Source organism: Triturus cristatus, chromosome 8, assembly GCF_964204655.1.
Source record: "Triturus cristatus chromosome 8, aTriCri1.1, whole genome shotgun sequence".
NCBI lineage: Eukaryota > Metazoa > Chordata > Amphibia > Caudata > Salamandridae > Triturus > Triturus cristatus.
In genome coordinates, this window is record NC_140591.1 from 716,843,071 (window position 1) to 716,857,943 (window position 14,873).

Genomic DNA, 14,873 nt, shown 5'->3' on the forward strand with positions numbered 1-14,873 from the left:
ATACTTATTCATACAGGAACTCTTTCAATCTCTCACTCTCACATATACTCACATATATACACCAATAGTCACATATACTAGTTTAAAACATATGTAGTTACTCATAAAGACACTATTGAGACAGTCATTCACTCACTAACACACCCATACACACACTCATCCACCCATACAGTCCTGCACACATGCTGTGTTCAACCCATACAAACAGTGAGTCACTCATTCATGCACCTATGCACTACGTAATACCCCCCACCGAACCATGCAGACACTCAGACTGATACTCAAAAAAACAACTAATAACCTATATAGACACCCATGTAGCTACTTACCAACCCATGCAGCCACTTATACAAAAAGTGAGAGACTGATACAGATATTTACATATTTAAACATTACTCACTAAGCCATGTATTCACTATGATACACTTAATCAGTCAGTTACACAATCAATTTTTCAAAAACAAATCATCCATTTAGACACTTATATACCCATTTATTCTTCCATCGACCTTGAGATATACATATATAAAACATATTTAATTTTCAGAAAAACACACATTCACTGGATGATGTCTTAAGTGATGTCATCAGTGATGTCATTTGAGATGTCATCAGTGATGTCATGAGTGATGTCACTGACCATGTCATGAGTGATGTAATATGTGACGTCATCAGCAGTGCATTGCGGGCGCGCGAGTTATAGTTAGCTGAACTAACTATAACGGGGGGATTTCAATGGTTTTGTACAAGTGAAAAGTCCAGCTAACTATAACACCCCTGAAACCTATGGTTTTTTCAGTGAATTTCTGAGGTTTTTTAAATGCTAATTCCTAACTATAACGTGCCTGAAACCTATGGTTTTTTCTGTGAATATATATATATATATATATATATATAATGCAGGTATGATTCTTGACTCACTGGATGGGAATCTACGATAGTAGAGGTTCCGATATCACATATGGCTATGTGACTTTACCCATGACGGCTGTCGAGGGGATGATTGATCCATAAGCCTTCTATTGCTTCTAACACACATGTATATAGTAGTTATTCATTCACCTTTTCATTTACTCTCGCAATGTGTCACTAAACACTGTTAGCCCAACAAAAAAAAACTAGTTTGAATCAACTATACTGCGGTAATGCTTACACTACTATGATTGAATTATGTATATCACTGTTGGACATGAAGGTACATTACCTAGGATATGAATTTCATAGTCTACATGTTTTCATTATTGAATGGTTATAGGGTGCTCTTTATTTATATATGATAAAGTCTTGCCCAAATTACATATGCTACTACCAGCAACGTAGACGGTACATTACCGATCCACACAGTACATATGTTTATATGCATATATTTGCCTTTGATGCCCTAACCTGAATGATCATTATGACTATGGATTGATTGGTGAAAGTGTTTGCTTAAACAGCATATGACTGAGAAATAGCGTGGCGACATTACCGTTTATGTTCAAAATGTTTTATGACCACGGATGAATTTCTCTATCCAAAATGTCTGAAATTGTAAATTCAGAAATTTGATTTATGGACAGGTTTAATGTTGGCGCAAACACCTGTGGTATATTAATTCAAGGTCCAATGAAATTTAATGAATGTATGAATTGTTTTGAACCAAAGCGTATTTGAACACAATATTTTTTCCCTGTTTATTAACCGTGACCTGTATTTCTAAGGGGAATAGGGCGCAGGTCATCAACTTGAAAAAGGCGTCACCGAAACGCGTCGTTTGTATACACAATAAAGGAATTATGTTGTCATTTGGTGAGCCGCTTTGCTGATTTTGAGATTTCTGGAAAAAGCTACTTAGATAAAAAAAAAATATATATATATATATATATATATACATATATATATATATATATATTATCTACTGGCGGTCGCCAGTAGATAGTTATAGTTAGGACCGTGTTTCCATAGGAAATCTGCAACATTCTATTTGGAATAACTTTGGTGCCGGTTGACGAATCCCCGCGAAATTTTCAAAATAGGTGGGGCGATCCGCTCCGCTCCTACCCTGAAAGTCTCGGGGGGATGCGTCAAGCAGGGGCTGAGAAAAAAGGGGGGTCCCAAAACGCGTTTTCCCCATGCAATTTTCCATAGGGACCTTTAGTCCAAGGTACAGCCCGAACGGCTGAACAGAATTACTTGAAATTTGGCAGAGAGGTAGTCCTCAGGTCAGGGATGTGCCTTTTGCAGGTCTGATGTCAATCTGTTCAGTAGTTCCAGAGAAAATCAAAAGTAAAATCATATACATATGTGGGCGGAGCCTAACCACACATCTCATCCTGAGATCTGATTGGCTGTCAGCACTTCATCCAAGAAGTGTTGGCAGCCATCTTGGGACCAATATACATGATAGCACCTCATTAAAAAGCATTGCAGTTAATAGAAGGTTTTAAGACTTTAGTTACATTATAAATCATTTGATGATGGTACCATTCTCATTTTAGGAATTGTGGTATGTTTTAAGGTGATTTCACCATGTGAAAAAGCCTTCTGCTGGGATATCATGATTGAGAGAAAAATATTTTCTCATGCTTCTCCCACAGAGGTTTGGAAGGTGATCTATAAGCTAAACTGAGAGCTTATTTTCTGTAAATTCACATTATCTTTCTCAGTCATGTGAGAATGAAGTCTGACATTCTCAGTAAAACATGTACATCCAACAAGGGCAGAGACTGTCAGTTGATTCCTTTGTGTTCTACTGCAGCTTCCCAGAGTGTTCCAAAGAACAACTAGAGCGCTAACAGTCCTACTTATGATAAACGTATGGCACACCTGAAGCCATCTTGCTTGGATTAAAGTGGTAACTCTTAAAACATTTAATTTAAAAAGGAACAAAATGAGGGGGTTAATTTTTCCATAAAACGTATGATTAGTGCTGCAGAAAGAAAAATTAGGGCACATTTTGAGTGACTTCTCAAATCCTCTTCTATTTCATTAAAAAATTCTGACATGCAGACTGAAACATGCACTTTCAATACCAGCAGCAGTTTTCCCTGGCTTTACTACAGTGATCTAATGAGCAAAAAGAGTGCTAACATTCTGAATTTATGGCAAATGTGTGACACATCTGAATGCCTTCTTTATGGAATCAAAGTAAAAAAACTGAAAGTATTTCCTACTGAGGAGACTGCAGTAAATGAGAAATTAGGAAACTTCATAACAAATAAGTCTCCCAAGATGGCCACCAGAGACAAAAGAGCCCTAATGTAGCCCAAATATCACCCAGATGTAGCCCAAGTATAGCCCAATGACAGAATGTCCCAGAGTGTTCTTAAAAACAACTAGAGCGCTTACTGTCTTCATTATGACAAAAGTATGGCACACCTGAATCCATCTTGATTGGAATAAACTGGTAACACTTAAAACATTTAATTTAAAAAGAAACACAATGAGGGGGTTCATTTTGCCACAGAAATTATGATTAATGCTGAAGAAAGAAAATGAGGGCACATTTTGAGTGACTTCTCAAATCCTCTTCTATTTCATTAAAAAATTCTGACATGCAGACTGAAACATGCACTTTTAATACCAGGAGCAGACTTCCATGGTGAACAGTAGTTTTACTACAGTGATCTAATGAGCAACTAGAGTGCTAACATTCAGAATTTATGACAAATGTGTGACATATCTGAATACCTTCATGATGGAATCCAAGTAAAAAACTGAAAGCATTTCCTACTGAGGAGACTGCAGTACATGAGGAAATTAGGAATCTTCATAACAAATAAATCTCCCAAGATGGCCACCGGAGACAAAAGAGCCCAAATGTAGCCCAAAATCACCCAGATGTAGCCCAAATATAGCCCAATGACAGAAGTGTGCAAAACACTTATTATGTTGTGTTTTTGCAGTGTTATATAGTGCAGACTTGTCAGGTATTGGAGTGCTTTACATGAGCATTGGTTACATCACACAAGAACAAATTCATTTTGGTTGTAGACATGGGGAGACTAAGTGATTTGACCAGAATCACAGAATGTCGAGCTGAAGCAGAAACTCCAACCTGGTTCCCCAGTTGCAAAGTCTGCAGTTCTGGAAGTAACGCCACATCCTCTCCCCTAAGTGCAACATTTAATCAAGTGGTCAACTGGATAAAAAAACATAAAGGTAACAAATAATTTAAAAGTGCTTTGTCGCTATTTGAAAACTCAGAAAATATGTTCTTATTTTAGTCTTTTAGAGCACTAACCATAATTTTGATGCCAATATGACCCTCTCATATATGTAATTTCTAAAGGAAATGCTCTAGGTATTACAGTTTTCATTACATCAAGATGACGTCAGGCGTTCCACACTTTTGTAATAAATATAGAATGTTAGCAATCTAGTTGTTCATTAGGATACTGTTGAGAGGCAGAGGCCAGGGGCACGGACTCTGAAAATTGAAGGCAGGTAGGAGGGTGCAAAGGCAACAATTTTACCACACTGAGCAGGCAGGAAGGGCTGTGGCAGCACAACAGACTATGGAGGGCAGTGGAAAGGGGGTCAGGGGCAACAAACCAACAATACAGGACTTGCAAGAGAGGCTGTGGCAATGTAATAGACCATTGTGGGCAGAACGAAGAGGCAATGGTAGAACAACCATACATGCCAACAGACCCGATTCAGCCAGGAAACGTCCAATTTTTTTAAGCTCAAATGGGCTTTATTTGATCTGTCTCCTGTCTACAATCTCCTCTTTTCAATGTAACTCAAAGGGGAAAATCAATACCCCAGTTTTTTTTCAAAATCTCTCTCTTATAAAGTTCAAAATGTTCGCAAGTATGGTACATTGGATCATGGAAGGAAATGGGGTAGGGACATGGACTTGGATAACAGAGGACAGGAGGGACATGGAGAGGTGCACCAAACTGACCCTGCAGGGCAGACATCAGGGTTTGCAGCAGCACAATACACCACACAGGGCATGCGGGACGGGAGTGCAGCACAACAATCCATAGAAAGTAAGAGGGACGGGACAGGACCATGCACATGGACAACAGAGAACAGAGGGGCAAGAGGCAATGGTAGCTAGCTGACCATAATGGACAGACAGGAGAGAAAGCTGCAGCATAACAGACCATAAAGGGCAGGAGGGACGGATCAGGGGCATTACAATGGAACAGACAAGCCAGGAGGGAGGGAGTAGGGGTCTGCACATGTAAACAGAGGGCTGGGGGCAAGGGGGCAGGGCAGGAGCAGCAAGATAGCCATGGAGGTCAGGCAGGATGGGCACTAGAAGCAAGACACACCATGAAGAGCAACAGTGAGACTGTGATGGCATACACACAGACCATGGAAGGAAGGTGGGAGGGGTTCAGGGGCAGCTAACTGACCACACAGGGAAGGTGGGAGGGGCCATGGCAGCACAGTAGACCATGCATGGCAAGTGGGAGGGTTAGTGGCAGCACAATGGCTATGAAGGGCAAGAAGGAGGGTGCAGGGGCATGCACAAAGGACGATGGAGGATAGAAGGGAGGGTCAGGACCTGTGCACAGACAAGAAAGTTCAGGGGAAGGGGCCTCACAACAGACCGCACGGGGCAGGCAGGAGGAGCAGTTGCAGCACAACAGACCAGGGAGGGCAGAAGGGTGTGGCAGTACAATGGACCATGTAGGACAGGAGGAAGAGGATAGGGGCATGGCATGTGGACAGGCAGGGTGGAGGTGGCAGGGACAGGTTACAGTCATCTGACAATGCTAGGCAGGTGGGAGGGGAGTGGCAGCTCAACAGAACACTCAGAGTAGATAGGAGTGGCAGGTCCATGGAACATGGTGGGCAAAAAGGATGGCGCAGGGGCATGCACAAAGACATCGGAGGGCAGGGGGAAGGAGAATAGGGGCAGCAAGCTAAGCACAGAGTTTAAGCAGGAGGTCAATGATGGGGCATATAATTGGGCAATGGAGGGCAGGAGGAGTGGACTGGTACATCATACTAAATTGAGGGCAGTGGCAGCACATCAGACCATGCATGGCAGGAGGGAGGAGGCTAGTCCATGGATTCACACAACAGAGGATAGGGAGGAGGGGGATGGGGCAGCAAGCTAACTGTTCAGAGAAGGCGGGTATTAGGAACTTTATTGTTTTTAAAACGTGTGTCTGTGCGAACTACTTAAAATATGAACAAGTATGCAGCATAATCTCACTTTTATTCAGGAAGAAGAGGACGTTTGTGACTGTGACTCCGGTCTCACTTGGCAGAAACACCCCCTGACCCTCCACCCCCTTTCGCAAAATGTAATGCCCGTGAAAAGGGTAGGTGAACACAGTGTTATATAGAACATAGTCCTGAGACAACGATTGAAAATGAAAACTAGATATAGTGTATGGTATAAACTATGCACCAAAAAGTGTGATATAAGATGAACCGGGCGTGAAATATAATATGCAATACATTGTGCGCAATGACAGATTCATTGGAGAGCGCGAGATAGCACAGGCACTAGCGCGTGCTATGCGATATGCGCCTTGGAGTGTAATATGCACAGGGCAGTGTTGTGTAACCTAACTAGTCTCTAAAGTTGTAATATAAAATATGTGCTGGGGAGTGTAACATTGCGTATGCACTGTGACAAAGATATGGATCCCAGATTGTAATATGTATGGCATAGCACTGTGCGTTATAACATAGGCATCGAGGAAGGCACGTTAGATGGGGCAATATAACCCGTGCGTAGACAAGTGTGGCATGACATATTCACGGGGTGGTGTTACAGTGCACATGGGCTAGAGAGTGTCATAGCATATGCACTAGCTAGTGGAATACAACACAGAGGTGTGTGGCACTCAGCAGGCAATGGTGGGTGTAACACAGCATTGGGCTCTGCCAGGAGCGCGCTGTGACTCTCAAGTGATGTTCTCCCCTTTCCAGAGAGTAAAATAAAAAGTATTACACATCCGGCAGTGGATGTGTGTTTTATTAACCGTGAGGGGGGTTTCTTGCATAGTTTTGGTCGAATTTTTGTCGAATCCCCTTTGAATGGCTTGGTGTGCATGTGTATTAAATGTGCCCGTCAATAGCTACCCATGTTTGTATAAATAAACGACAAGGGTGTCTACCGGGATTAGGCACGGTAGGGCATCAGACATGTCAGAGCTTCACTAGTGGTGTAAATACATTCCACGTGGATTCATTGTATGCATATTCGCCTTTTAATGAATATCACGCAAATCGTCATGGTGATAGGTACGTACGGTTTGTCCAGCATGTCCTAGGTGTGTCTATAAATATATATTTTTTAAAAATAATAAAAAACAGTGGCCGGCCCTGGGGATTGGGGTCAAGAAAATATAATTAGGAGACAGGCCCTGGGGGATGGGGTCATCAGGGCCAATAAATTAGAATAAGAAGGGGAACCACACAGCCCCCCTTCTTAAAAAATTAAAATAAATAAAAGACAGGCATCGTGCCGGAGGCCACACCCCCTACTTGCAGCACTCTGCAAACGCGCCCCCTGGTGAGTTGTAAGTTGGGGAATTAATTCCTCTTCAATACTGAGGGTCCCTGAGGGCCAACTAGCCCAACAGGCATCTCCAGTATGCGCCAGAGAGCTGCGCTGCAGACAGGTGTTCTGATGCCAAGCCCCTTTTTACACCTCTCTGCAACGCAGCTCTGTGGCGCTTACTGGAGGTACCTAGTGGTCTAGTTTGACCCTAGGGACCCTTAGGATTCAAGGGGACTTAATCTCTCAACTTAGAACAGCCACAGGGCGTGTTTACACAGTGGTGAAGGGAGGGGACGGGGCCTGAGGTGACGTGTGCAAACACGCACTATGGCACGTTTTAAATTGGGGATATAATTTTCCTTCAATACTGAGGGCCCCTGGGGGCTAACTAGCCCACCAAGTGCTTCCAGTAAGCGCCACTGAGCTGCATTGCAGAGAGGTGGTCCAGGCCGTGCCACTTTTTACACCTCACTGCAACGCAACTCTGTGGCACTTACTGGAGGTACCTAGTGGGCTAGTTGGACCCTAGGGACCCTCAGGATTCAAATGAACTTAATTTCCCAACTAAAAACGGACACAGGGCGTGTTTACACAGTGGTGAAGGGAGGGGACGGGGCCTGAGTTAACGTGTGCAAAAATGCCCTGTGGCCTGTTTTAAGAGGTAGCTTTAATCCCCCTGCCCTATTATATACTATTACAGAGGAGGTCATGCTAATCACAGGGGGACCCCAACGCATAATGTTCCCTAGTGTATGTAGGTGTTTTCACTGTATTCTAAGTGTCTTTTAACATAGCACTGGCTCTAGGACTGGTTAGTCAGACTCAGTTACCACCAGTATCCGTCTGAAAAAGTTGAGGGTACAGGATGATTTTGCAACAAGGCTTCTTTCTGCTCTTCTTTTTGTTCCTTCTGCACGTTATCCTTCTTCCTGCACTTTTCTTCGTCTTTGAGGACTTCTGTTGCTTCTTTCTGCACTTCTTTTTTTTCTTTCTGTGCATTTTTTCTTCTTTCTTCACATGTCCTATCTCTGTAGGCATAGTTAGATATTAGCATTTAAAAAACCTTTGAAATTCACAGAAAAAACCATAGGTTTCAGGCACGTTATAGTTAGGAATTAGCATTTAAAAAACCTCAGAAATTCACTGAAAAAACCATAGGTTTCAGGGGTGTTATAGTTAGCTGGACTTTTCACTTGTACAAAACCATTGAAATTCCCCCATTATAGTTAGTTCAGCTAACTATAACTCACGCGCCCGCAATGCACTGCTGATGACGTCACATATTACATCACTCATGACATGGTCAGTGACATCACTCATGACATCACTCATGACATCTCAAATGACATCACTGATGACATCACTGATGACATCATCCTTGTGATAGAGTGGCAGACCTCCTCTCACCCTAATATAACCTTTGATACACACATTCAAAAATAGAGACTAAACTTTTCAAAACAATGGACATACCAATACCAGTTACAACAACCTCTTCAGTAATTCTAAGATCCACATACACATCCACTCATTCACCAACAGTCCTATACAGTCACTCATACATGTACTCACTTATCATATGTACTCATACACCTATACATCCTGTTACACAATGCCACTCATCCATAGAGTTACTCACACACATAGTCACTCATGCTAATAAAGAATCAAACATATATTTACTTGCATATACAGTTATACACACACCACCACACTTACTTCTACGGAAACTTACACATACTTAGTCTTTTAAACAATCACTTATAGAAGCACATACTTATTCATAGAGGAACTTTTTCAATCTCTCACTCTCACATATACTCACTTATATACACCAATAGTCACATATACTAGTTTAAAACATATGTAGTTACTCATAAAGACACTATTGAGACAGTCATTCACTCACTAGCACACCCATACACACACTCATCCACCCATACAGTCCTGCACACATGCTGTCTTCAACACATACAAAGAGTGAGTCACTCATTCATGCACCTATGCACTACGTAATACCCCCACCGAACCATGCAGACATTCAGACTGATACTCAAAAAACCAACTAATAACCTATACAGACACCCATGTAGCTACTCACCAACCCATGCAGCCACTTATACACAAAGTGAGAGACTGATACAGATATTTACATATTTAAACATTACTCACTAAGCCGTGTATTCACTATGATACACTTAATCAGTCAGTTACACAATCAATTTTTCAAAAACAAATCATCCATTTAGACACTTATATACCCATTTATTCTTCCATCGACCTTGAGATATACATATATAAAACATATTTAATTTTCAGAAAAACACACATTCACTGGATGATGTCATCAGTGATGTCATTTGAGATGTCATGAGTGATGTCATGAGTGATGTCACTGACCATGTCATGAGTGATGTAATATGTGACGTCATCAGCAGTGCATTGCGGGCGCGCGAGTTATAGTTAGCTGAACTAACTATAACGGGGGAATTTCAACGGTTTTGTACAAGTGAAAAGTCCAGCTAACTATAACACCCCTGAAACCTATGGTTTTTTCAGTGATATATATATATATATATATTCACTGAAAAAACCATAGGTTTCACACATGTTATAGTTAGCGGAAATTTTACTGATAAAAAACCAATGAAATTCCCCCGTTATAGTTAGTGCAGGCAACTATAACTCACGCGACCGCAATCCTCTGCTGATGCTAATACTGTATTTAGACACTTATTTACCCATGTCTTCTTCCATACATTTTTAGCTATACATATATTACAAATATTTTCTTTTCATAAAGACACATATGTCATCAGCAGAAGATTGCGGTCGCGTGAGTTATAGTTGCCTGCACTAACTATAACGGGGGAATTTCATTGGTTTTTTATCAGTAAAATTTCCGCTAACTATAACATGTGTGAAACCTATGGTTTTTTCAGTGAATTTGCAAGGTTTTTTAAATGCTAATTCCTAACTATAAAGTGTGTGAAACCTATGGTTTTTTCAGTGAATTTGTACGGTTTTTTAAATGCTAAGTTACTTTACGCCATTCGTGGCGTGCGCGCCCACTTAACGCAGTTTGTTCCGTGCGCGCACGGTGAGCACGCCGTGCGCTTCGCGCACCGCGCGCCCACTTTACGCAGTTAGTGCCGTGCACGCACGGTGGGCACGCGGTGCGCTATGCGCACCGCGTGCCCACGTTTCGCTAGATGGGCCATGTACGCACGATGCGCTTCGCGCACCGTGCGCACATGGAGGACATATGATGCACTTCGTTTTTAAAGGTAATATTTTAATTTTTCGCAGTAGTTATAAGCCATGCACAAATGGTGCCCTTCGGGCACCATTTGCACACGGGGTGGAGAGAGTGTGGATAATTTTTTTTTTTTATATTTTTTTTTTTAATCTTTTCGTTTTTTACTTCTGTGATAATCCATGCACAATTGGTGACCTTCAGTCACCAATTGCACACGGGGTGGGGTTAGTGTGGATATTTTATTTTTTTAAATATTTTTTTACCGTACGCGTACGGTAAGCGTAATCGGCGAAATTAGCGAAAAAAGAAAAATTCCGTTTTTGGCCTTGGGGGATCTTTGGGGACTCCCTGTACATGGCTATGTGTGTGGGAGCTGTCAAAACAGCCCCTTTACATGTTTCTGTGCTTTGTTTGTTAATCATCTCTCTCAGTGCGAGAGAGAAAATGGCGGCCGCCGCTTCCTGGTTTCGGCCAATTCGAATGTTTACTAAGATCTAAGAGCCAATCATAATCGCGCTCGTGCACGCCACCGTACGCGTACGGTAAGCGTACCGTAAGCGCACCGTAAGCTGGCTCAGATATATATATTGATTTAAAGGCTATTTTCTCAGAATCTACTGAACAGATTTACACCAAACCTACAAAAGGCACTTCCTTGACCTGAGGACTACCTCTCTGCCAAATTTCTAGTAATTCTGTTCAGCCGTTCGGGCTGTAGCCCTGTCTAAAGGTCCTATGGAAAAATGCATGGGAAAAACGCGTTTTGGGACCCCCCTTTTATCTCAGCCCCCGCTTGACGAATCCCCCCGAGACTTTCAGGGTAGGAGCGGAGCGTAGCGCCCCACCTATTTTGAAAAATTTGCGAGGATTCGTCAACTGGCGCCAAAGTTATTCAAAATAGAATGTTGCGGATTTCCTATGGAAACGTGGTCCTAACTATAACTACCTACTGGCGACTGCCAGTAGGTAATATATATATATATATATATATATATATATATATATATATATATATATATATATATATATATATATATATATATATATATCCAAAACTGCAGCTCAGTGCATAAGCACTGAAAACGCCTTTCCCCTTCCTCTCACAACTGCGGTCCGTGGCGAGGGGGCGTGCCTCCTAACACCACACACATGCTGTTACCTCATAGAATCACAGCAGCCGCGGACACCAGAAGGCTTTTAAAGCAGTTGTTTATTCAGCCGAAATTAACAACTCAACACGTTTCGGTACCAAGTCCCTTGTTCACGAGTGCTGTGGCTTAGCCTCCATATCTATGTGTCAGTTGTTAACAATTGACACATAGCTATGTTTCTCTTTGTAAAAGGTAAAATTCATTATGAAAGTAACATGCAATCACAGTTTGTGGAGGAAGGAGTGAGTTAACTCCTCATCTCATGTAAGTCTGTTTTCACGCTCTTGATGATTATAGTCACATGTTTATTTAAATGTAATGGAGGCTAAGCCACAGAACTCGTGAACAAGGGACTTGGGCCGAAACGCATTGAGTTGTTAATTTCTGCTGAATAAACATCTGCTTTAAAAGCCTTCTGGTGTTCGCGGCTGCTGTGATTCTACAAGGTAACAGCGTGTTTGTGATATATATACACATATATATATATATATAGATATATATATATATATATATATATATATATATATTGAAAAAACGCATGCCAGTGATTTGAAACATTTTTCCTACTTTTTGATTGATTCTATACCAGCGTCCAGACGAGGGGGGAACAGAGAAGCCAAATTAAGAAAGCTTGAAATGCAATATATCTTGGAATTAGATACCAAGACCCCCAATGGGCACAATTCAAGCGAAGATTTTCACACATGGTTAGGATAAGTTTCATGAACCAACATAACAACTCAAGTGTGAATTATCTTATGACAATAACCTCTTGCTTGAATATCTTTTTACATATAGATCAGCATACTGCGATTTAATATTCAATATTTATATTTTGAAATAATTTGAGAAAAACACACAAAAAGTACTATTTTATATTAATTTTCAAGTATACGACCCAAGTCCCTCCACACCCCTTTCTTTTCACATTTTTTTAACACAGGACCATGGTTTAGTCCGGGTTCACACCGGGGTTTGTTACACTTAAGGATAGTATTTATTAATATGTTTATTCTTTTTAACAATAGCATGGACAATGCACAACAAGATAATGTAGCAGATCAAGTTTTATACAGTGCGACTTAGATCGAGCAGCAAAACGTTTAGGAACAAAAAATCTTTTGACACAACGCATTCAAGTGTTAATATAAATTCCTATAAGGCAATAATACCATTTTCACAAAATACGTAATCTTACCTTTGATTGGACAAACTACAAGAGAACAACAATTGTTTTAATGTATGTTTTAGAATCATGAAGGTTTTATACGATTTTTATAAGAAATTGGATTTTAACCATAGATTCTTGTTTTAAAATTGTATATCAATGCATATGTATTTATTTATTTATAGATATATAATTGCTGATTTGCACAATAGTACTGACTATGTATGAGTTTACATCAATACATGTTTACATATATTTATATATTTATATAAGCAATGTTTACAGATGATCTGACAAAAGTTAATTGTCTTGATGTTGTTCGTTTTTCACATAAAGGAAAAACTGCAGTATTTTTTCTATTTCCATGCTAAATCACGTGAGAGGCACAGGTCACTTTAAAAAGTTGATGACGACTCCTGAAACGCGTCATGTGAACAAGGCCGAGGCTGGCCAAAACGTGTCATCGCGGTCATGGTGGCAGCAATAAACTGAAAATTTGAGCACTTACTTGGTGGCTCGATTCCGTTTGGCCCCCAGGAAAAGGAATTGAAAGAACGGAGTTTGTGGAATATATATATATATATATATATTCACTGAAAAAACCATAGGTTTCAGGGGCGTTATAGTTAGCTGGACTTTTCACTCGTACAAAACCATTGAAATTCCCCGTTATAGTTAGTTCAGCTAACTATAACTCGCGCGCTCGCAATGTACTGCTGATGACGTCACATATTACATCACTCATGACATGGTCAGTGACATCACTCATGACATCACTGATGATGGTTTTTTCAGTGAATTTCTAAGGTTTTTTAAATGCTAATTCCTAACTATAATGTGCCTGAAACCTATGGTTTTTTTCATATATATATACACATACATACATATATTTGTTGCTTTAGTAAATAGAAATGTGAAAAAATATATAATATTAATTATTATTTTTACTTTCAGTTTTAATTGATATAGGTGTTCATCCACATCCACATATAAATATATATGTGTGTGTGTTTAAATAAGTATATTTTTCTATATACCTTTAAATATTATTATTATATAATAATGTTACAAGTTAAAACAATAATATTTACTAATATTTACTATTTTAAATATATATATATATATATATATATATATATATATATATATATATATATATATATATATATATTCACTGAAAAACCCATAGGTTTCACACATGTTATAGTTAGCGGAAATTTTACTGATAAAAAACCAATGAAATTCCCCCGTTATAGTTAGTGCAGGCAACTATAACTCACGCGACCGCAATCCTCTGCTGATGCTAATACTGTATTTAGACACTTATTTGCCCATGTCTTCTTCCATACATTTTTAGCTATACATATATTACAAATATTTTTTTTTCATAAAGACACATATGTCATCAGCAGAAGATTGCGGTCGCGTGAGTTATAGTTGCCTGCACTAACTATAACGGGGGAATTTCATTGGTTTTTTATCAGTAAAATTTCCGCTAACTATAACATGTGTGAAACCTATGGTTTTTTCAGTGAATTTGCAAGGTTTTTTAAATGCTAATTCCTAACTATAACGTGTGTGAAACCTATGGTTTTTTCAGTGAATTTGTACGGTTTTTTAAATGCTAAGTTACTTTACGCCATTCGTGGCGTGCGCGCCCACTTAACGCAGTTCGTTCCGTGCGCGCATAGGTGCGCTTCGCGCACCGTGCGCGCACAGTGAGCACGCGGTGCGCTTCGCGCACCGCGCGCCCACTTTACGCAGTTAGTGCCGTGCACGCACGGTGGGCACGCGGTGCGCTACGCGCACCGCGTGCCCACGTTACGCTAGATGGGC